This window comes from Brienomyrus brachyistius, chromosome 25 (assembly GCF_023856365.1).
Source record: "Brienomyrus brachyistius isolate T26 chromosome 25, BBRACH_0.4, whole genome shotgun sequence".
NCBI lineage: Eukaryota > Metazoa > Chordata > Actinopteri > Osteoglossiformes > Mormyridae > Brienomyrus > Brienomyrus brachyistius.
The window spans coordinates 11,599,166-11,621,499 of NC_064557.1; the positions used below are offsets into that span (position 1 = coordinate 11,599,166).

At 49.6% G+C, this 22,334-nt stretch overlaps 1 protein-coding gene across 1 annotated transcript in view; it reads left to right on the plus strand.

The window, feature by feature from the left end:
• The window catches only part of LOC125720430 (uncharacterized), a 284,101-nt gene that overhangs the window by 545 nt on the left and 261,222 nt on the right, over nucleotides 1-22,334 (plus strand). The gene's annotated exons all lie outside the window — the stretch shown is intronic.

The following is a 22,334-nucleotide window of genomic DNA, read 5'->3' on the forward strand; positions in this document are numbered from 1 at the left end:
AACCTTATAACTGTTTCATGGAAAGCGGTGAGCATACGCTGGATGGTTCATATGATTTTCAGCACTACAAGGCACTACAAGGCAGGGAGTGCTGTTTAACATGAGCTCAGATTAATGGGTTAGTCAAAGGTCACAAATCACATTCCACCGAGTCTAAAGTTTGCTGGAAGATCCACATAACGCATGAAAATAGACTGAAGGTGCTAGATAACAATAAAACTGCAAGATCTTAAATCTTACCATTTGTGTTCTTTAGTGAGACCCTTCGGGCATTTTAGAAGCCTCCCGAGTTAATCAGGTGCCTGCTGAGATGAGATGGAGATGGCAGAGATCTTTCGAGCACTGCTGACAAAAATCCCGGAAAGCTAGGCAGAGAATCCTAATCCGGAGATAAAGCGGCAAAAAGCGAGTGAAGCATCCTGGTTTTCCGCGGAACACGTGCTGGTGTCCGGCTAGGAGACGGATACAGGGGGAGCGAACAGGGCCTGGAGAAGTGAACCAACACGAGTCGAAAAAAGGAAAGTGGGGCGAGACGTTCAATAACACAGCCAGCCGCATTCCTGATAACCAATAACGTTACAGTCAGTTTGCTTCAGTACTTTTAAAATATATAGCATTATAGCATTGCCTCGGTGCTGTAAATTTTGGGGACGGCAGGGCAGGAGGGCAATGTGAGATCCCATACCCCAGGTCCACACGTAGTCAGACTTCTGGTGTGACCATGGCAGGAGATCGCTGTGCTCCCAATCTCCCGTTAACATTTGAATACATTCACACTTCCATCCAACCGAGTGGGTTAAGAAGTGCACACTTAACCTAAAGCCCAGACCTTATTATCTAAATGAGCTTCATTTGCCTGCTCAAACAGATGGAAATTTCTGGGAGCAGTTCAGGTTACGAGCCTTGCTTAAGGGTACATTAGCAGGGCCGTGGTGTCCTTAAGCAGCAGGTTACCTCATCATTCAATAGAGCCCCCCCCCCCCCACCCCCGTTAGCAGTGACTCAGGGCTACGTTCTCCCTGGGGACGGACAGGAAGATGCCCTGTTTGATGATTAACGGCATATTAAGTGGAGATAACCGAAACCGAATGCTGGCCACAGGGACAGATTGGCCGGTGTCACCCCCAGGGCCCGGGATGGTGTTTCAGCAGGGTCCTTCGGGGAGGAAGGGGGGGGGGGGCAAGTCAGGGCTGGGCGCTAAAATGACTCCTCTCACACGTCTGAGGACCCAGCTAGAGGATTCGTCTCAATTCTGGATGAAAAACTTCAAATGCTGGTCAGGACCGGCCTCTGAGGATGTAGTACTCTCCTCTGTCCTCTAGGGCAGGGGTCCCCAACCACCTGGCCGCAGACCGGTACCGGGCCGTGGAGGATTTTGTGCTGGGTCGCGGTGAACGGATAACAGAGGCTGTTTTATTCTGGAAAACACTTCCATCTGTGGTTCATAGGTGGCGATAAAGCAATGCACAGTAATTACAGTAAAATCTCGTTATAGTGGACTGGCTTATAACGGAATATCGTCTATAACAGATGAGGTCCGTACTCGCATATAATGGAATTTCGCTTATAACGGAAAAACAATGTGGTCCCCATGGCTGGTTTTAGCTGTAGTTTTGTTTGGCTATAACGGACATGCAGGCTCCGCCCACAAGGCGCGTGACGTGCCGGTGATATCCAGCGCAGTTTTGTTCGGCTATAACAGACATGCAGGCTCCGCCCACAAGGCGCGTGACGCGCCGGTGAACTCCAGCGCAGATACGTAGTCGGGATTATTAATAGTCACGCATCTGGTCAGGTAAAGTTGGATTACTACATGTATAATATAATAATCTATACCACAAGTGTGTCTGCTGGGGTGTGGCATGAGTAAATGGTCTGCTGTAGTTGTGTTCTGGGCAAACAGCAACTGGATATAATGGACTGTTTTGCCAGGTCCCTTGAAGTCCGTTAAAACTGTATTTTCCATCCATCCATTTTCCAAACCGGTTATCCTACTGGGTCGCGGGGGGTCCGGAGCCTATCCCAGAAACAACGGGCACGAGACAGGGAACAACCTAGGATGGGGGGCCAGCCCATCGCAGTTCACACTCACACACCATTCACTCTCACATGCACACCTATGGGCATTTAGCAACTCCAATTAGCCTCAGCATATTTTTGGACTGTGGGGGGAAACCGGAGAACCCAGAAGAAACCCCACAACGACATGGGGAGAACATGCAAACTCCACACACATGTAACCCAGGCGGAGACTCGAACCCGGGTCCCAGAGGTGTGAGGCAACAGTGCTTACCACTGCACCACCATGCCGCCCCCTAAAACTGTATTTTACTTTAGTTAAATATTGCGCAGTTTATTATCTTTGTTACATGTCTCCTCTCCCTCCCCCAACCCGGCTCGTAAGAGGGAAACAAGCTCTGGGCTCTCGCTAATTCAGCGTGATGGTGAGTTGTATTTTTACACAATTTTTATTTAGTTGTTTGTATACCGGTTCATGAAAATATTGTTTTGCATGAAATTGGTTCATGGCGCAAAAAAGGTTGGGGACCGTTACACGTATTCGCACATCTCTTAACACGCCCCCCCACCTGGTCGGCAGAAATGTTAACAGTCAGTGGTGGCAAAAACGTTAGGGACCACTGCTCTAGGGGGTCCATTCCACACCGAGCCAGCCGTAGGGCACCTAACACCAGGCCCTGAGCATGCAGCCTCTCTGTGTAGCAGGAGCATCTTTGACAGACAAGGATACATGGTGTCGTATGTCACAAATACACGCCTTCAATATCTACCAGACGAGCAGCAGGAACATGCCCTGACAAATGTCACTAGTGATTTAAACAACGTCATGGCTAACCTTTCGAAGAACATACAGCCGCACATGTATGAATTGATCGTGACGTTCAGAAAAGGTCAACAGAGGAGACAGAGGCCTTGCAGTGGAGCGAGGCTGTCATGTGACACGAACATGGCCAGCCCATCTCGCCTCTGATTGGCTCAGTCTGGAGCCCCTGCAGCTGCTGTCAACCTCCAGGGCAGTGGTCTGAAAAAAAATCAATCCTGTTTCACAACTACCGGGGTTAAAATAGACCAATCGCTGCTCAGGCAGTTGGTCTGATCCTAACCCAGGATTCTCATGACCTTTTTGGGTAAGACCAGAGACACATCAGACTGAAAACAACCTTATTGCTTCTTTCCTGAAAGATCCCAGTTGGAGCATTAAATCTCACGGCTTGTGCGGATGTCTCTGCCTCACTGTGCAGCAGATGATTATCATCTACGATCTGCAATCGATGGCAGCACGATGGGTGTCCTTTGTGAGCCAATGTCGAGAGCAGGGAGGTAGCTAAGGCTAATGTCTTACAGCATGCTAATGTTGCTAACACCCTAAAGTTGTGTGCTGTGAGAATCCCAGCATACCGTTAAGAGCACGGACCAAATCACGTGCAGAGGCTGGCCACGCCCCCTGGGAGCCCCAGTCACCCCACCCTCCCAGTCACCCCAAGCCCCTTAAACTCAGGAACCACAGACTAAGGGCGATGTCAACTAGCTGAAGCGAGCCGCGGCCGCTTGGTCACGTGACAGGTGGCGGGTGCCCCATTCAGTGCCCTGGTCTTACACGCGCCGTCAAGCCGCATTTCAGCGCCGTGGGCCTCATGCTCCCCACACACTCTGGCCTGCCTACCAGCTCGCCCGAAATAACTGTTTTTGAAGGTAAACAGGGTACAGCGTGAATAATTAAAGCTCCGTTACCGGAAATATCCCCACTGGAGGATAAAAAAAGACGTGGAACATACTAACAGCCGTGGCCTGTCAGCCGGATGGCTCCGAGTCACGCAACGGCACATTCTGTCGGGATGGGAGGCTTTTTACGTCGTCATTTATTTATTTCACACACCAGGAAAACCTGCCGTGTGAACACGCCGCAAACGTGCTCAGGCCTACAGAGCTGCACTAGCTGACTGGCATGTAAAGCAGGAATTCTGCTGATTCTGAACTGCGGGAGAAACTTTTGTTTCTGCAAATTGATAGTGATAGATAATGATAGACAGCAGGACGCCAATTGCAGATCAATACTCAGCATTGCAGCTACGATCCTGACTACTAAATACTAAAATATTAGGTACCCGTAGTTGTAGTACCATATCACTAAATGTCATATATATGGAATATATTAGAGTACCACCCCAATTCACAGAGCAGCAATGCAGCCAATTTCTCTGAAGCACAAGTTCGAAATATTTAAAAGCCGGAGGAATTACGGTGGCTTAACCTTCTTTGGCCGATTACAGGAGTGTCAGGGCTGCTCTGCGAGGGCCATGATGGTCGAGGGGGACTCTGTATGGGGACATCAGCACATGGGGGGGCAGCCGCGAGTGGGATGCAGCGGTCCTCTGGACCATCCCGCTATCCCTCCAGGTTCCCGGGGGGGTGGGCTGCCAGCCTGACAGCATCTCCCTTCCGGCAGAGCAATAGCAGGCCCCGCCCTGCCTTTCCTGTCCACGCCAGGAGATGGAACAAAATGCCTTGACAGGGTCTCAGAGCCTCTCACAGGTTTTATGGTGTCGGTGTGGGCCGTTCACCGACACGCACTATGCCCGGGAAATCCCCCAGAGAATCCTGCCAAGTCAATCGTAAATGATCCGATCCGCGATTTGTCTCTGAGTGCTGAAATGAACTTGAACAGCGAGATCCTTAACAGAACAGCTACTTCTCTGTCATCTGAAGGTCATTCATTTAATCTTACATAGCAGCAGTGTATTGAGTTTATACATTTAAATAAAGATATGCTTTAAAAAGTAAAACTCGTTTTCAATTTAGAGCAGTGAAAATCGATCACTGTCTTTGCTCCTCCTCCTTGAGAATAGCTGCTTTTTGACGTGAAAGCTCATTGTCACTGAGGTCTTTGTCACTGTTTTGGCCATCAATGTGTCTGTTCTCTATTATCCTAGAGAAATTACTCTTGAGGCGACAGTTTCCCCCTGAGCACAATATCCCTGCGTGCCAGTGAATATTTCCAGTGGCACGGCTCTGTCCTGATTGTAGCGAGACCCTTAAATTGAGGGGCTCTACCTTCTATTTTGGTTAGAAGTAGATGCAGAGCAGAATACCAAGGAGGAGCCCGTGCTTTTGAACATGGGTGCCTGCTATTGCTGGTGAGACTGTGTGTCCTCTTCTGCCCCTGGACACTTGGAACACTTCCAGGCAGTCAGGACATGTCTGTGACAAGATGAACACATGTGAGACAGGCATTTCCTGCTTCCCAGGTCGAGAGGTCGTCCCTGGGGAGGTTGGAGAGCTTTGGCAAATAAGGATCAGACTCTCGGCGATCTGGCTTCAGGACAGCAGCCAACGAAGTGGTCAGTGTGGCCAGATGGCCTGACCCCAGATCAGCGGGAGATTGATCCAGGCGGCACCTTGCAGGAATCAAAGTGATTGGGGGGAGTCTCCAAGGCTGTGGCCATCTGCGGCCCACCTCCACATCCCACGCTGCTTCTAACAGACCCAGGTGGGTGGGGGTTACGACATCATGTCCGAATTATGGGTCACATCTCATGTGGTCTCATTGGCTAAGCCCACATACTGGATCGCTTCCTGCTCCAGGTCACTGTGGAGCTGTCATTCTCAGCCTGCTGGCTCCATCCTCCTATCAGCTTACCTGCCCGCTTCCCCGCCAAGCCTGATTGGCTGGTGGCCTGAAGCCTGGCAGGAAGCTGACAGACCGTTAACTCATGGCGAATCCCAGAGCTGTCTATGACATACCTTGAGAGCTATAAAGACTCTTCTTAGCCCTTAATTTGCTACAAGCTGGGGGCCCCACCCACCACCAGCGAAGTATAGCACCTCCTCCCGAGTACCAGGTCAGCCCTACAAATAATAATAATAATAATAATGATGAGTATTATTATTATAAAGCTAGTGGGGGTGGCATGGTGGTGCAGTGGTCAGCACTGTTGCCTCACACCTCTGGGTTCGAGTCTCCGCCTGGGTTACATGTGTGTGGAGTTTGCATGTTCTCCCCATGTCGTCGTGGGGTTTCCTCCGGGTACTCCGGTTTCCCCCCACAGTCCAAAAACATGCTGAGGCTAATTGGACTTGCTAAATTGCCCGTAGGTGTGCGTGTGAGAGTGAATGGTGTGTGAGTGTGCCCTGCGATGGGCTGGCCCCCCATCCTGGGTTGTTCCCTGCCTTGTGCCCATTGCTTCCGGGATAGGCTCCGGACCCCCCACGACCCAGTAGGATAAGCGGTTTGGAAAATGGATGGATGGATGGATGGATGGATGGGTAAAGCCAGTGCACCAGGCGGCAGGAGTGTGTCCAGCAAAGGATTTGCAGCTGCCAAAGGTGATGTGGCCTCAATGAATCACATAAGGCGGAGAGCAGAGGATCAACAGGGACATGCATACTGAGAGGCTCTCTCTGACCTCCTGCTCTTCCCTGCACCTCCCCAGCAGGAGCACCTCCCAGCCAAACCTGGGGTGCTCCTTCTTAGGGCTCCTTTTCGGTAATGACCCCCCTGTTCTTAAAAGCAGGTCCTTCTCTATAATTGAGTAGAACTTTATCCTTCCCACAAGCCTTTTGTTCCATCATTGTCACACAACCCCCCCATATTTTTCCGGACAAAGTGCTGTTATTTTTTCTGATAACAGCCTGAGCTCTGGAAGGGTCTCCTTGGTGCCGCCTGCCTCACCTTCCCTCAGGACGGGGGCTTGGAGAACCTCAGCCCGCCGCCTGACACGACAGGGGTGCATATTCCAGGTGTGCTGAGGAATCATGGGATACGTGGATACGAGGACCGTGGGCACAGAAATGCTGAGCCCCGCATCTGTTTGATCTGCGCATCTTTTAGTCTAATCTGTGCTGTGTGCTCCTCAGGGTTATTCTCCTGAGAGTGTTTGCTTGGAAGGATTCCCGCAGTACTTGTGGGGGATTTCCAGGACCATCTGGCTTTTAGTGTGAGTATCGCCTCGGTAGTGATGTCCATAAGCATCTGCCAGGGGGCACTGGACTTGTGGAATTGCGTGGACAGCCGTGTCGTGGCTGAAGGTGAGGTCTGCCTGGGAAGCCCCCCCCCCCCCCCCAGCACCGAGGAGAGTTCTGACATGAAAGACGCCATGCATGTGTGGACCAGCCGGGGGTGTCCTCCTGTGGCAGCTGCGATTGCAGGCAAGTACATTCCTGCGTTTTTGACTGTTTATTCGTGACACGCCCCTTAACACAAGTCAGACACAATTACACAGGCAATTTGGAAATCTGTGCGCCTTGTCGCTTAACAGAAAACACTGGTGTTAATTAATGTGGTGATGTCATAAAATGAAGATTGTGATTGGTTAAAGAATTGAAAAGCAAGCCCCGCCCTTGTTGACCCAGAGACATATGACATCATGGTAGGGGGTTTAATCAAGACGCCGCATGAGAGCCAGGGCACTGAACCCAGTCCTGCCACTGAACCGGCATAATAACAAACTGGGAGAACTGGCAAAGGTGACGAATTGTTGGTTCTAACGGAGAGAGAGTTGGAGAAGAGCTCCCATGGCCGGTGACCATAGAGCCGCCCACCTGACAGAGCTGCCTCTGCTGAAAGCTTCACTGAAAGCTACCGTGGAGCGGAATCCATTGTTCGCATAGCTGCACAGCACAAAGGGCAGCGGCCCTATTACTCATGACCACCTGAGCGTGTGGCTGCACCCATAAAATACAAGAAGGGATTCCACGGGAGCGCTAGCTGGGACGTGAAGCAGCACCATTCGGCGCGTAAGGCCGTCTCTTTCCGGCGTGTGTAAGTGTGTGGCACGGATTGCATCTGCAGCCCCGACCTCCACGCTGATCGCCCTCCTACCGGGGAAAATCTCACGCAAGAGGCATAGCTGCCATGCACTAACGCTGGGAAAGACACCGAAATTTCGCCCTGTTTTTACTTCATGCATAAAAAATAAACAGAACTCATGCCCCAAATAAGGATAAATAGATGATGTTACTCGTACCTTAAAGCTGACATGTATCTGGCTGAGTGGCAGACAGCCTCCCTGGTCATATGACCTGATTGTTGTCGTTTTTAGCTGGGTGGGAGGCTGAGTTCAGCGTATCACTCGCCCCCAGTACTGGTGCATTTTTCCGAACCCTCGGCGTCCTGCTTGATGTGGCACAAGGCGACGTTTCCCTGTCGGAGCTGAAGCTGGACAGATGCTGAGCTTCTTTTTCATTGGACGTTAGCGCTTTAGTGGCGATCCCACGGTGCTCACACCCTACCTGCTCGGCACCGAGCGTCTATGTCCGCAGGCTTCCTGCTCACCGCGTCATGCACTTGGTGGTGCAGTTAGACCCTCACCACCTGCTTGGTCTACAGTGTCCCCTCTGGCCCCCGTCAGCCTGTCATGTACCTGTGGCGAATACAGCCCTGCTCATCCCCCGCAAACGAGGATTCCACACCCTGATGGTCTTATGTGATGCACAGAGTAACACCCCATGGTCAGAACCACATCATGAAGGTCAGCCTACTGTGTTTCCGGACCCAAATTCTGGGCGCCATCAAGTCCTAGGATTTCATTGGTGTTGGAATGTGCATATACGGGGGGAGGGGGGGGCACTTTGAGAAAACAAAGGGGGGGGCTTGGGCCTGGTGGGAGTCAAAGAAAGCCTGTAATTGTTCTGGCTTTGAAAATGTCAAGTTATTAACAGTGTTCTGGCAGGTACCAGTGGCAGGCGTCACCTCACAGAACCTGGGAAGGGGCCTCATGCACACAGGCTGTTAAAATGTCGCTCACATGTTGTGTGTGTGTGAGCTGCCCGCCATCTCCGAGGGGGGGCTGACTCACCCAACTCCCCCATTTATTCTAGCTGCAAGCCCCCCTGACTCCCAGCCTCCCAGCCCTCATGCTTCCAATATTGCATGTGTGTGAGCTGCCCGCCATCTCCGAGGGGGGGGCTGACTCACCCAACTCCCCCATTTATTCTAGCTGCAAGCCCCCCTGACTCCCAGTCTGTCATGCTTCTAACTCTTGCCACTGACCCCCCCCCCCCCCCCCCCCCAATTAAACCGCTCCCCTCCCTCAGTGTTCAGGCTTTGCAGCGCCGTGGTCTCCCCTCCCCGAGCTCTGTGCCCCCCCCAGTCTGGCATGAGGCTTCCCATCATTCTTTTCACCTCATTGGCTCCATTTCAACACGAAATGGAGCCAATGGCGGGTGGAGCTGCGAATATTCGGTGGGAAAGCGACTCGTTACTGAGCCCATTGGGCTGTCGGGCGTATGCTGGTGGGCGGGCATGGGGGGGGTTGTCAGCTCACATGGGGGGAGCTGCCGTTTGGACCCCGAGGAACCTGCTCGTCAGGACAGGCATTACAGATTGGTGTCGGAGACCCACAGCAGAGAATCCCGTTGCCCCCCACCCCCCACTTTGCATTAGTTAGGTCTGACGATTTACCCCCCGGAACAGCCCGCCTCGCAGCCTGTCACTCAGACAGACAGCGACATGTCTGTGTGAAGATCCCAAGGCAAACAGCCGCTTTGAAATCACAGGAGAGTTACGGTGAATCTCGGGCCAGATTGCCACGCTCTCTCCCTTCTATTACCCAGAAATCTCTTTATTCATATTTATTCCTCCTTTGTTTATTCCCAATTGTCCCAATTAGTAAAGGATTCCCATTAATTACAGGCGGAATGAGTATTTTTCCGAAGCCAGTGAGTTTTGCTGATGCAGGTCAGATGTTTGTCGTTAATGAATTCTGCGGGATCGTTCGGAGTCTCGCCGTGTCATCGGCGTGTGAGGGGCTCGCCGCTCCTACACACCCCCCAGCAGTTACACCTCCGGGGACTCAGTCGGGTCACTTTGCCCCCAGACCTTTCCGTTCTGTAGCCCTGAGCCTGTAGGCTGACAAATCCCACGCCTTTTAATCACCAGCCAGGAAATGAAGAGCATCGTCTGAATTTGTCACTGCACACGGCGACTGCGATGCGAATTAAGCTTCCTGCTTGAGTGGCATTTTTATCCGACTCCATCACTCTTTCTCGGATTTTTCCACACTTTTTGCTATCATGCTGGGAGCGGCGGCGTACATCTGGGATGCCTTCGCCATGGCAACATGCCCACCGCCACCCTGGAAGGATGCAGCAGCGATACGATACATGAATAAGCACGTCAGCTCCTGAAAAACCAAAGGGAATGGGGAGTGACTTCAGACACCTGGGCAAACTCATATCGAGAGGCATTATTTAAAATTTAAAAAACTATTTGGAAATAATAATAATAATACAGAATTCAAAAGTAACAAAATAAAAGAGCTAAAAGCATCATGGGGGCAGAGTGTGATGCCCGTGGAGAGGGGGGGTCTGGATCCATTAGAGGTTGCTGTAAAATGAGTATAGGGTCAGCTGACATGCCTCTGCTGAGCGAAGCCTCATCAGCCCGGGTCGTCCCTTTGTGGGAACATCTCAAAGCTGTCGTGAATAGGTTCATCACCCAGAAACGTTTACCAGGGTCTGTCTCTTTCCCAAAAATAGCATGAGTGCGAATGAACCAAAGCACAAGACTAGCAATGCATGGGATTTGTTCTTGCGTCCCTGTCAATCCCGTTTGCTTTCCCATTCTTCTAGAAGAAATGCAAGCACTCCCAAGAAACTGAATACTTTCACACAAAAGAGTGTGGAGACTTATGTGACATTCCAAAAAAACTGGCACTCACATGAAGTCCTGCTAGAAATAACTAACAGATCAATGAAATTGACCTCCCTAAGCAATCACCTGTATCTCGTGCGATTCTCTCCAAATGTGTGCTTTCCACACTAACAGCAAAACTCTGCCGAGGTCACGCTTTGCCTCCTTCTGCTTGGCGCTCTGGATGAAACACTGATTTTGGAAAGGAGGAAACAAATGTAAAAATGGGACCTGGCAGATATTCAGAGGGCAACAGGCAGTGCCGGGATGGAGAAGAAGAGGTCAAGGGTCGAGGGTTATGGGGTCAGCAATAGCCAGGACTCGTGTGTCATCATCTTCCTTTCCCCGTGACACAGGAAGCGTGGCAGAGCTATTGGCATGATCAGTGTGATGAATGTGTGTACACACCACTTGGGGAGAAGGTCAGGGGTCCTCCTGTCATCTCCAGCTTCCTTCTTTGACGTCAGCCTATGAAAAACAGGCTCGTCCACACCGTCGTGACACCAGACGGGGCCTAATTACAGCCAGACTTACCGCGTAAACTAACTCACTGCTGAGTTTGAAGCTCTTTGATGCTCCCAAGTGAGGCTTTGCAGGATCTTGAGTCATCGTCAAACCAAATAGCATCAGCAAACGGCTCCCCCTGGAGCCCCCCCCCCCCCCCCCCCCCACGGGAACATCTGCAGATCCTATTGTGAATCTGCTAGTGGAGATCCCGAGAGCGACATCACTCACAGCGAGGCGGCAGCGGTGGCTCCAGCGGAGCAGGCCTGAACTAAATCTGTCAGCTGCAATTAGCTTAATGTGCTTGGAAAATGCAGGGAGTGCTGCTGTGATGAGCTTCCCTCTGAACCCATGACAGTCACACCCCCACGGTGAGGACCAAGGGGGCCATACCCCCAAATGCATCTCGTCGCAGTGAATGCGACATTGCCGGTATGGGGATCGAACCACAAAAACATGCATTTGGAAAGTTGAGGGTTGATTCTTCTGCCATGCAGCACCCAAACAGCTCTACGTCTTCAGCCGAAGGTGTCTGAGGAGCCAGTGGCAACCATCGTGGCTGAAGAGCTCCAAGAAGGGAACCATTTCCATGCCAAACATGCTTCAAAATGAAATCTTCAGCGCAGCTGCTACAGGCAAACAGACCATAATAAGACAAAATACAAGAGTGAAATACAAAAACAATGGTGAAATACAAGGCTGTTTCAACTGGTATGAGCGCTGCTCAGATGTTCTGTTGACTCAGAAGACACACCAGCACAGATACTTCATTCCCGCGAGATGTGTCTGTAACAGAGCATTAAGAACATCACACTTCACCCCTTGTTCGGGAGAGGTCCAGGGAGAGAAGATAAAAAGCTTAGCTTAGTGCTCGGTGAGTTTCTACAATTGTTGCTTCTGGCAGAAGTGACAGGATGTCTTGTGACTGAAGACGAATCAGCCAATAGGTAAAATCCAAGAGTTTGCGCAGCCAGAGAGTGCCAGGCTATGCTATGCAGGCTATTGGACGTCAGGAAAGTCACGTCTGGTCACCCATAGGGTGGAAAGGCTCTCACGAGATCGACGCTCACATGGGAAGATGTGCCACCATATTTACGGGGACACTGGGAACTAGATCTTGGTCTACACAGCCTGGGTAAGGAGCTCGGCCATGGAGTCGCCTGCAGCCTCAAGATACTGCATTCTCATATCCCAGCTTCCCCTGATAAAACAGCTGGGGGTCAAACCCAATAAAAGGTTAAGCACACACATGCAAACACAGACACGCACACACCGGCAGACACAGAGGCACAGACACGCACACACAGAAACATAGACACACACAGACAGAGACACACACACTCCCGCCCACACAGACACACACAAAAACAGACACACACACACACACCGACAGACACAGAGGTACAGAGAGACACACACATAAACGCAAAGACACACAAACACAGACACAGTCACAGACCCACAGCACAAACACACAAACTCCTACCCACACGTACACAACCACTGCTTAGATGCCATTGGTTCTACCACAACTCTAGAATACGACACCATTCTCCCGTCTGAGCTCCCATCGCTTGGTGCTGTGACAACTGTAGCTTCTGAGGCCCCCTCTGCAGACCCTATCAAGAGTCCAGCCCGGTCAAGACAAGGTATCTGGGCCGGCATGTGGTCAGCATAGTTTTGGTGCTCATCAAAGCTTTGAGTGACTCACGACCAGTAGACAGGAGCCCTGTCCTTCTGGAAGGCTGCTCTCCCACCGGAACAGGACGGCTTCTCCGTAGGATGAGCGTGATCGCTCACAAGGGCTTTGTAGTTAGTGCTGCTTAATCTTGACCTCTAAGGGATTAAGTGGATCTCGCTAAGCAAAGAGTGCTGCCAGAACCTTTCACCATGGGAAAGAAAGACTCAAGCCCGCAGGCGTCATCTGAAACGGGCCATGCATGTCCTCATGTGCCTGAGAACTGGAGAGCGGATGACTCAGCTGGTCATGTGACTTCCTGCCTCTGTTATTTCCATGGCGTTTCACACAAAAGTATTTTTAGGTCTGAAAAAGGATTTGTGACCTGCAGCCCGGCCATACCAGCCTCCTCCGTGAAGATTTTTACTTCATCAATACATCGATTTCGCAGCTGTGAAGCAGATGGTCTTGGACACGTTTTCCCCTGACTTATATCTCTCTGTCAGACTTCAAACATCAAGTCAAGCCATCAAGCTCCTGCCAAACCTGCCTCTATAAGCAGTCCTAATGTTAGAGGCACCTGTGAATGTCCACGTGACCATAAGCATGACAGGGGGTTTCAATACCATCTGGTGGATGGACTTAGGCTCGGACAGCCCATCGTGAAGCTTGGGGATGTTTGTTCCCCAAGGCTGGTGTTATGTGGCCTATATACCGGGGGTGCCCAAGCCATCACTTGATCATTTCAGCGTAATTATAGGTTGATTGTAGGAGATGGTTAGTTCACAATGTAATTGGTGAATTCCGCAATTGACCCCCCCGGCATATGAAATCAAGGGGGGCACCCCCCGCCCAAGTCAGCGGCAGATTCCGAGGCGGCTTTTTCTTGTCAGCCTGCTCCTAGCGATAATGATCACTCATCTATCTGTTTACACCATTAGAGCAGATTAGCAGGGCGATTATGGATATGTGGCCATTTTGTGCACCTGAGAGGTCATTTGTGTACCATGAGCACATGACTGAAATGTACTTTTGTGTTTTCATATAATAATACTTTCTAGAGGCAACACGTAGAGACTGGACAATAAAGGTCACAACACCGATTCCCACAGGACTCAATATTTCACTGGCAGTATCAATGCAGTGCTGTTATTAGACTGTTAACATCCGGGGCACGATTATTTACAGAGAAGGTGAAGCACTCAGCTTACCTTCATAATGTGAAAGGCCACACTAGCATCTAGGAGCAGGAACAGTGCCTTCTGCCTCAGAGGACAGTGGTCCATGGTTCACGGTGCTCAGCACTTACGGCACTCATCATTTACAGCACTCATCGTTCACGGGCCTCATCATTTACGGCCCACATCATTCACGGCCCTCATCATTTACACTGCTCATCATTTATGGCCCTCATCATTTACACTGCTCATCATTTATGGCCCTCATCATTCACGGGTCTCATCATTTACGGCCCTCATCATTCACGGGCCACATCATTTACGGCCCTCATCATTTACACTGCTCATCATTTATGGCCCTCATCATTCACGGGTCTCATCATTTACGGCCCTCATCATTCACGGGCCACATCATTTACGGCCCTCATCATTTACACTGCTCATCATTTATGGCCCTCATCATTCACGGGTCTCATCATTTACGGCCCTCATCATTCACGGGCCACATCATTTACGGCCCTCATCATTTACACTGCTCATCATTTATGGCCCTCATCATTCACGGGTCTCATCATTTACGGCCCTCATCATTCACGGGCCACATCATTTACGGCCCTCATCATTTACACTGCTCATCATTTATGGCCCTCATCATTCACGGGTCTCATCATTTACGGCCCTCATCATTCACGGGCCACATCATTTACGGCCCTCATCATTCACGGCCCTCATCATTCACGGCCCTCATCATTCACGGCCCTCATCATTCACGGCCCTAATCATTCACGGCCCTCATCATTCACAGCCCTCATCATTTACGGCCTTCATCATTTACAGCGCTCATCATTTATGATGTTCGTTATTTACAGCACTCATAGTTTACACAGCTTATCATTTATGGCCATCAACATGTATGCCGCTCATCATTCACGGCGCTCATCATTTATGGCCCTCCTCATTCACGGTGCTCATAATTTACAGCGCTTATAATTTATGGCCATCAGCATGTATGGTGCTCATCATTCATAGCATTCATCACTTACCCCACTCATCATTTATGGTGCTCATCATTTGCGCCACTCATCACTTACGGCTTTCATCATTTATGGCCCTCCTCATTCACGGCGCTCATCATTTACACTGCTCATCATTTATGGCCCTCCTCATTCACAGCGCTCATCATTCACGGGCCTCATCATTCACGGCCCTCATCATTCACAGCCCTCATCATTTACGGCCCCCATCATTTACAGTGCTTATCATTTATGGCCTTCATCATTTACAGTGCTCATCATTTATGATGTTCGTTATTTACAGCACTCATAGTTTACACAGCTTATCATTTATGGCCATCAACATGTATGCTGCTCATCATTCACGGTGTTCATCATTCACGGCGCTCATCATTCACGGCCCTCATCATTCACGGGCCTCATCATTCACGGCCCTCATCATTTACAGCGCTTATAATTTATGGCCATCAACATGTATGGTGCTCATCATTCATAGCATTCATCACTTACCCCACTCATCATTTATGGTGCTCATCATTCGCGCCACTCATCACTTACGGCTTTCATCATTTATGACGTTCATCATTCTCGGCCATCAATAAAGATCTACCAATACCAGGGCTCTGGTGGAAACTTCTCAAATATATCCTGTCATGTTAACAGTTGGGCGGCAAGTATTTTCTCTGGGGTTTTTTTTGAGAAAAAGGGGTCATTTGAGTCATTTGGAAGCCCATCCTGGATTGTTCCCTGCCTTGTGTCCGTAGCCACCGGGATCGGCTCTGGACCCCCCACGACCCTGAACAGGACATGCAGTTACAGAAAATGGATGGACGGACAGGTTATTTGAGACAGGTGTGTAATTGTTGAAGACATGAGGATATGCCACTTCAAACCAATCAGGGTCAGGCGCACCATTAGCTTGGGAGGTGTTGAGGAAGTGCTGGAAAGTGCTGGGAAGTGTTGAGGAGGTGTGTGGAGGCATTGGAAGGTATTCATTGTGTTAAATGTATCTCTAACAAGTGCTTCCAGTGAGTAATGTAGGGTGCATAGGATCTGTGAGCAGGTGCCACGTTTGGTTTCAGAAATAATAAGAATTAATTGTAAATTCTCATTCATACATCCGCTGAACATTGATCTAAGTGTGAACACTGTCTACTGTGACCTGCACTACTTCGACTGGATCCGGTACTATTATTTTTTTAGCATTAAAATTGGTTACTGCTGAGAACAGAAAGCATTTGACAGGTTTACTAGCTAGGTGAGCTGTATTCTTAAAAGGAAGCTTGTATTTTTCACGATATTATTAAAAGCTGGGAAACACCGTCTTCAGAACTTGCTTTTGCCCTCCAAATGTGGCTGCTTCTTTCTCATATTCTGATGGCACTGAGACATAACCAGACTTTTTAGACCAAAGATATTAAGGCTACAGTTGCTGGTTTTCATTTTGGGTTCCTGTCATCCGAGTATGAAATTACTAGCATGAGGAGGTTATATAGGAAATGTTTAACCCTGTATTTAAATAGAAACAATAAAAATAATTAAAGATTATCTTCATATCTTATTAGCGAATTATGCATAACAGATATAGTTAGGCAGTACTGAAGCTAATCTGCATAAGCAGTTTAGAATTCAGGCATCATAAATCTTTGGGTGGGTTGATGGACTGATCTGGGGTCAGAAATCCTTTCTAAATAAATGTTAAGATGGAGAAAACATAATAGTACAGTCTGCTTGGAGGTTAAATCTAACAGAATCTGGCCTCAAGCCTCCATTTAAGCAAAAGAATTATAACAAGTGCTATTGGTGATGACTAATTACACCAGTTAAATGTTTTCATAAATTAACCATTAAATGAAAACTGTATGACAAACATTCAAGCTTCGTTGTGGAAGCTTAACATTCTTAAGAGTGACAAATTATTCCTTCCCATGGAGTATAAATTGAATTAAAATCCACACTAATTGCGTTAATTGTGGCGTTACTTGTGCCTATTAAGCTTGCTGTTCGTGTCGGTGCTGCAAGCTCGTTTTCTGGCTGGCTCATTAAGCGTGCTGTTCATGTGGAGACCCAGTGCACAACCTTGTTATCCGGGTGGAGAGGTGACCCCTCCACATGGAGGGAGTGAAAGGCAATGAGGGTCAGATTGGGGTCAAGATGCCCCCACATGTTCAACAGTGGTCGAGATGCCCCCGCATAGTTAATAATGGTCAAGATGCCCGCGCCACGTCCGTGTAGGTCAGGGGTGTAGTGACTGCTCTCCCACTGCCTTCTGGCTGCTGTGTTGCTCACACATACATGTCAGTGTGCGCACATGCTGCGTGTGCAGAGGAGTGAAGCCACGCAGGGCTACACGCTACCAGCTGCACGGCTGTCTGCAGGCGTGCGCTCATCCTCGGCATGCTTTCCCAGGACGAAGACTGCTGCAGGAGAGCACTCCCTGTAGTAGCGATCATTTCACATGCACATCTGTGCCTCTGAGGTGCTGGGAGAAAGAGGCACCTACCCTGCAGGCAGGCAGGGTTGGGTGAAATACCCCCTGCGTCACGAAGTTCAGCCATCTGAGCGATCCGAGCCATCGTGCTACCCATGCGTGCGTCAATGGTGCGTGCCCACCCTCCATCACAAGATCACAGCGCACGGATTCCCCGGGTCTTTCTTTGTCTGCTCTGTTTCAGGTGATCAGACACTACCATCAAAGCGGAGACCAGACTCCAGCTCCATCACGCCAGATGGAAACATCACAGGATTTATCTTATAAGCCCTGTGAAGTCTTTTCTGCTCAGCGCCAGCCTGTGAGTCTCGGTGAAAGACCTAAAGTGGTGGAATTCTGTGTGCTGTTCAGAAGGATTTCATATTTAAAGAAACATGCATCCTTTTTATCCATAATCAGTGCAGATGGCCGTTTTATCACAGGAGCACGTCTGGGAAAAACGTCCATCTATCCACAACACGTGCAGCATGATTGGTTTAATTTTATAGAAGGGGAATGTAGTTTGTTTTAATCCTGTTTTAAATAAAGCAAACATGCAGGCGGCCGCCAGTGAGCAGCATCTCACACTGCAGGTCATGTGTTTCCCTGTCATGCCCTTTTATTTGAGCACAGATCCTTACAGATTTCAATGACACACCCGACAAGGGTTTTTTGGAAACACTGAGACACACATCTACCTTCCCACACACGCAGATTTTGGGTGGCGTTCAGGGGTCGTTTTCCTGTTTGGTTGGACCCTGTCACTAGTTTTAATGGGTTTATAAATGGGTGTGGGTTCTCGGGGGGAGGGGGGGGGGGGGTGGGGAAATTGCACAATTTCCAAGACGTGCTTGTTTACATAAAGAGTTTAAAGGAGCTTATGCCTCACAATTTGGGCTTTTTTTGGGATTTTTTTACCAGCGCCGATGCATGTCAGTGCTCAGATGGACCGAATTCACAGTCTCACCTGTCTGGAGAAATGTGACTGGAGAATCAGCTGATGGCCTTGGTGATCTCTAATATCCCACATTTTTTAATTTCCTTTCTGATTGTCTTGTCGTCAAAATGCACGGATATCTATGTGGAGCCAAAATAAAATGGATTAGAGAGACATTCCTGGTGGTGAGGTGTCCGTCAGTGGGGTTAGGGTGAGGATTAGGTTCGGCTGTCATAACATTTCCAAACCTTCGGGGCCTCTGTATAATTAACAATGTGAGCCCCCCCCCCACACACAGACTAACAGAGCAGAGAAATCGATACACTTAAACTAAAGAAAACAAATCTTCCCGTTGCAACAGGGACCTCCCAAAATGTTTACTTATAATTCTCAACTTTAATTATGTTACAGACAGAAAGGTTATGGAATGCTGGGGTCTCCATGGAAACGCTGCCACGCTAATGTTTGTGCTCCATCCACGCGAACATATGGTTACTGTGTTAATGAGCGATTGGCCCATATGTAGCCGAAATGGCAGTCACAGCATGGCTAACTGCTTTGCCAGGATGCTTCTCTCCTGCAGATGTCCCGCGAAGACGACACCGTGTCAAATAACCAGCGGAGGGATCAGCGCTGAGGGGAGTGAGGGTTCTGGCTCCGAGCTGCATCAGTCAACGGCAGCCACGCTTTCCTGCCTTTGTCCAAATGCGAGGGGCCACGTACCCCATGACTAAGGTTAGGCCCAGTTCGGAGCCGCATGTTAGGTTACCGTTTGTGAATGAGCGCCTGTACTTTCTGATATGCCGCGGTATTCAGGGATCATCACCATTTAGCAGCGGTACCTGGGGATCCTCATCGTTTAGCCGCGGTACTTTGGAAGTACTCGGGGATCATCACCATATAGTCGTGGTACTCGGGGATCATCACCGCTTAGCCACAGTTCTCCATGATCCTCACCATTTAGCCTGTGACTCACTGAGATTACATTCTCCAGTCTTCTTGTCATGCACATAAGGGGAGAGTTCCCAGCCCCCCAGGAGGCCTACATCTTCAGTCCAGACTGCAGGGGGTCTTGTGTTGTCTGTGCCAGTGACTGTGGATAACTACCAATTACAATGTGGAGCTTGTGTCTCATTCCTCACGCCAGGCAGATGGGAGCAGTGTGGACCGGGACACCATGCGTTCCCTGCACAACCATGACATTTGCATTTCTTTTGAATAAAAGTGTTCATGCATCTCACATGTGGCTCTGACTTCATAGAAAATACATACAAGTACACACACACACACACACACACACACACACACACACACACACACACACACACACACACATATATATATATATATATATATATATATATATATATATATATATATATATATATGAGATATAGTTTTTGGTGCTACATTTGCTGTAATAGTGAGGTACTCAGTCTGATTTACTGCAGCATTGAGGTATTCAGCCTTATTTACAGTAGTAGTGAGATGCTTAGCCTGATTTACTGCAGTAGTAAGGTATTCATTCTGATTTATTGTAGTAGCAAGGTACTCAGCCTGACTTGCTGCAATAGCGAGGTACACCAGTCTAATTTACTGTAGTAGTGAGTCACTCAGCCTGATTTTTTGTAGTAGCAAGGTACTCAGCCCGTTTTTCTGCAGTAGAATGGTACACCAGCCAGTGATGTGGGATTTTGCCCACACTATTTCCAACCCATGGCAGAGACTGACGGGCAGGTCCTGTTACGGAAATTCAGTCTACAGGCTGCTCTGCTGTGCTGAGCCCCTTTTCACATCTCCACCGCTTCACGGTGTTCAGGTGTGTGCCACCGCTGTGAACCGCCAGAGGTTGCCGGGTGAGGGGCACAACGCCGCATGCCCGACTGGTTGTGCCGTACCACGTTTCACAGTAGCAGTGGGTGCCAGAGTTCGTGGGAGCAGACAGCCGGTGATTGTGCCCCATGCCTTTGCCATGATGTGATTGCCACGGTAACGTGTCACCATGGTGACCACTTGGGGGATGACAAAAGAACACGAGCAGGTCCGCAGCCTGCGTTTCCGAAGACTTGGAGGGACGTTATGCAGGAAGTCACTCTGTCGGCCTTCCACCAAAGGGATTTACCTACCTGTGAACCGCAGTAACAGGTAGTCACAGAGTTTCACTAAAAACAGTGAAAATAACAAATCTGCTTCCTGACTTTGCTCAGTTCTTGAGTGGTTTTTAATGACTACTAGCTCTCACTGGGGTCCAAGACCCGAACCAGTGGAGGTGAAGGTCAATTCATATTATTTTTACCACAATAATCGGGAGCTTGTGGTGTGAAGTGGTCACAGATGGATGTGGCAGATAATGGTCCCTCCCTGGGGTGAGTCGGGAAAGGCTGCCAACGCTTGGCTTCTGTGTGGCACCAAGATGGCCTCAGAGTCCCCCAGCGGCCCAACGGTATTGGACGTCTGGATCCTGGCTTTACATCAGCTAGGCGGACGTAATGTTTAATCAGAATTAGAATAAAGGTTCTGAGATAGGCGCTGTACATACAGTGTAATATGGATAAGAAGCCAACAGGCGTGGGTCCAGGGGAGGAATGCCCTCAGAAAGAGCTAGAAGCTTTAATAAAAGGAACATATTCCACCTGGTTCCTCTTGGACCCAATCCTGTGTGTTGCCATGACGACAGGTAGGGACGCCCGCAGAAGCTGGCACGTGCCGAACGTGGCGTGTTGGCGACAGGGCGCTCGGCACGGAGGACGTGCCGGGGATTAGTCATCTTCCCGCCTCGCCCAGCTGTTCTGGATGCTGTGATGGATGCTGTTGCCAGGGAATGGATGTGGAATTCTAGGACAGACCCAGATTAGAGATTAATTCGGTGTCCTGGCTCTCTGCACCCGGGGACCGTACCGGCAGAATCGTGGATTTAGCAAAGGAGCCTGGGGGTTTAAACACAGGGCTTCTCGTTCATGGGGGGCTCCTGTGAAATCACCATGGAAACAATCACATGATTTGCATGGACACTGACCTGCCATGTCAGGTTACCGGCTTCCGACTGCAGTGACGCGTGTATCTGAAATGTGTCAAGTTTTACAAACACTTCCTGAGCTTGACTAAATATTTCAGCTCTTCTTGTGCTTTTACTGCTGTTATCTTGACTGAAAGACTCATCAACCTGTTTTACATCAACATTATTGACACATACACGATTATGGGAGATTGACCAATCAGCATGTGCCCTGCGATGGGCTGGCCCCCCCATCCTGGGTTGTTCCCTGCCTCGTGCCCATTGCTTGCGGGTTAGGCTCCGGACCCCCCGCAACCCAGTAGGATAAGCGGTTTGGAAAATGGATGGATGGATGGACCAATCAGCACAAAGCAAGAACTCAGTGCTAAAGTGAAATGGTAGTTTACAAACCCTGTCGTAGCTCAAATTGTCCCCCCTGACATGGAGTAAGTGATCACCCTTTTCTAGCGTGCAGAGCTGATATATGAGGCGTCAAAAAGACACAGCGAACCAGGGCCCAACCACCCCCCCCCCCCCCCCCCAAAAGAGGAGGTCAGTAATGCTGTAAGGAGGGCAGGGAGCTCCTCATCGCTGGGGGGTTAGCTGAGCCATCTTGAGCATGGACATACGTACCACCAGGCTAGTCCCGGGTGTTAATGCCTTCTGGCAGGGTGGTGTTTGTACAAAGGCGTGGGACCAGGTGCAGGGTGGGTTCCTCAGCCTCGTCCAGGTCGTCAGCTGAGCCCCAAAGATGCAGAGATCATGATCCGTAACCTCATTAGCACTGGGGTCACGGGATCATGTTCAGATATACACAGTAACCCTGGTCACAGTCACACACTCCCACACACACACGTACACAGTTTAGGAAAAAAAAAACACATTTATTTAATGTCTCTTTTTCAGAGTAC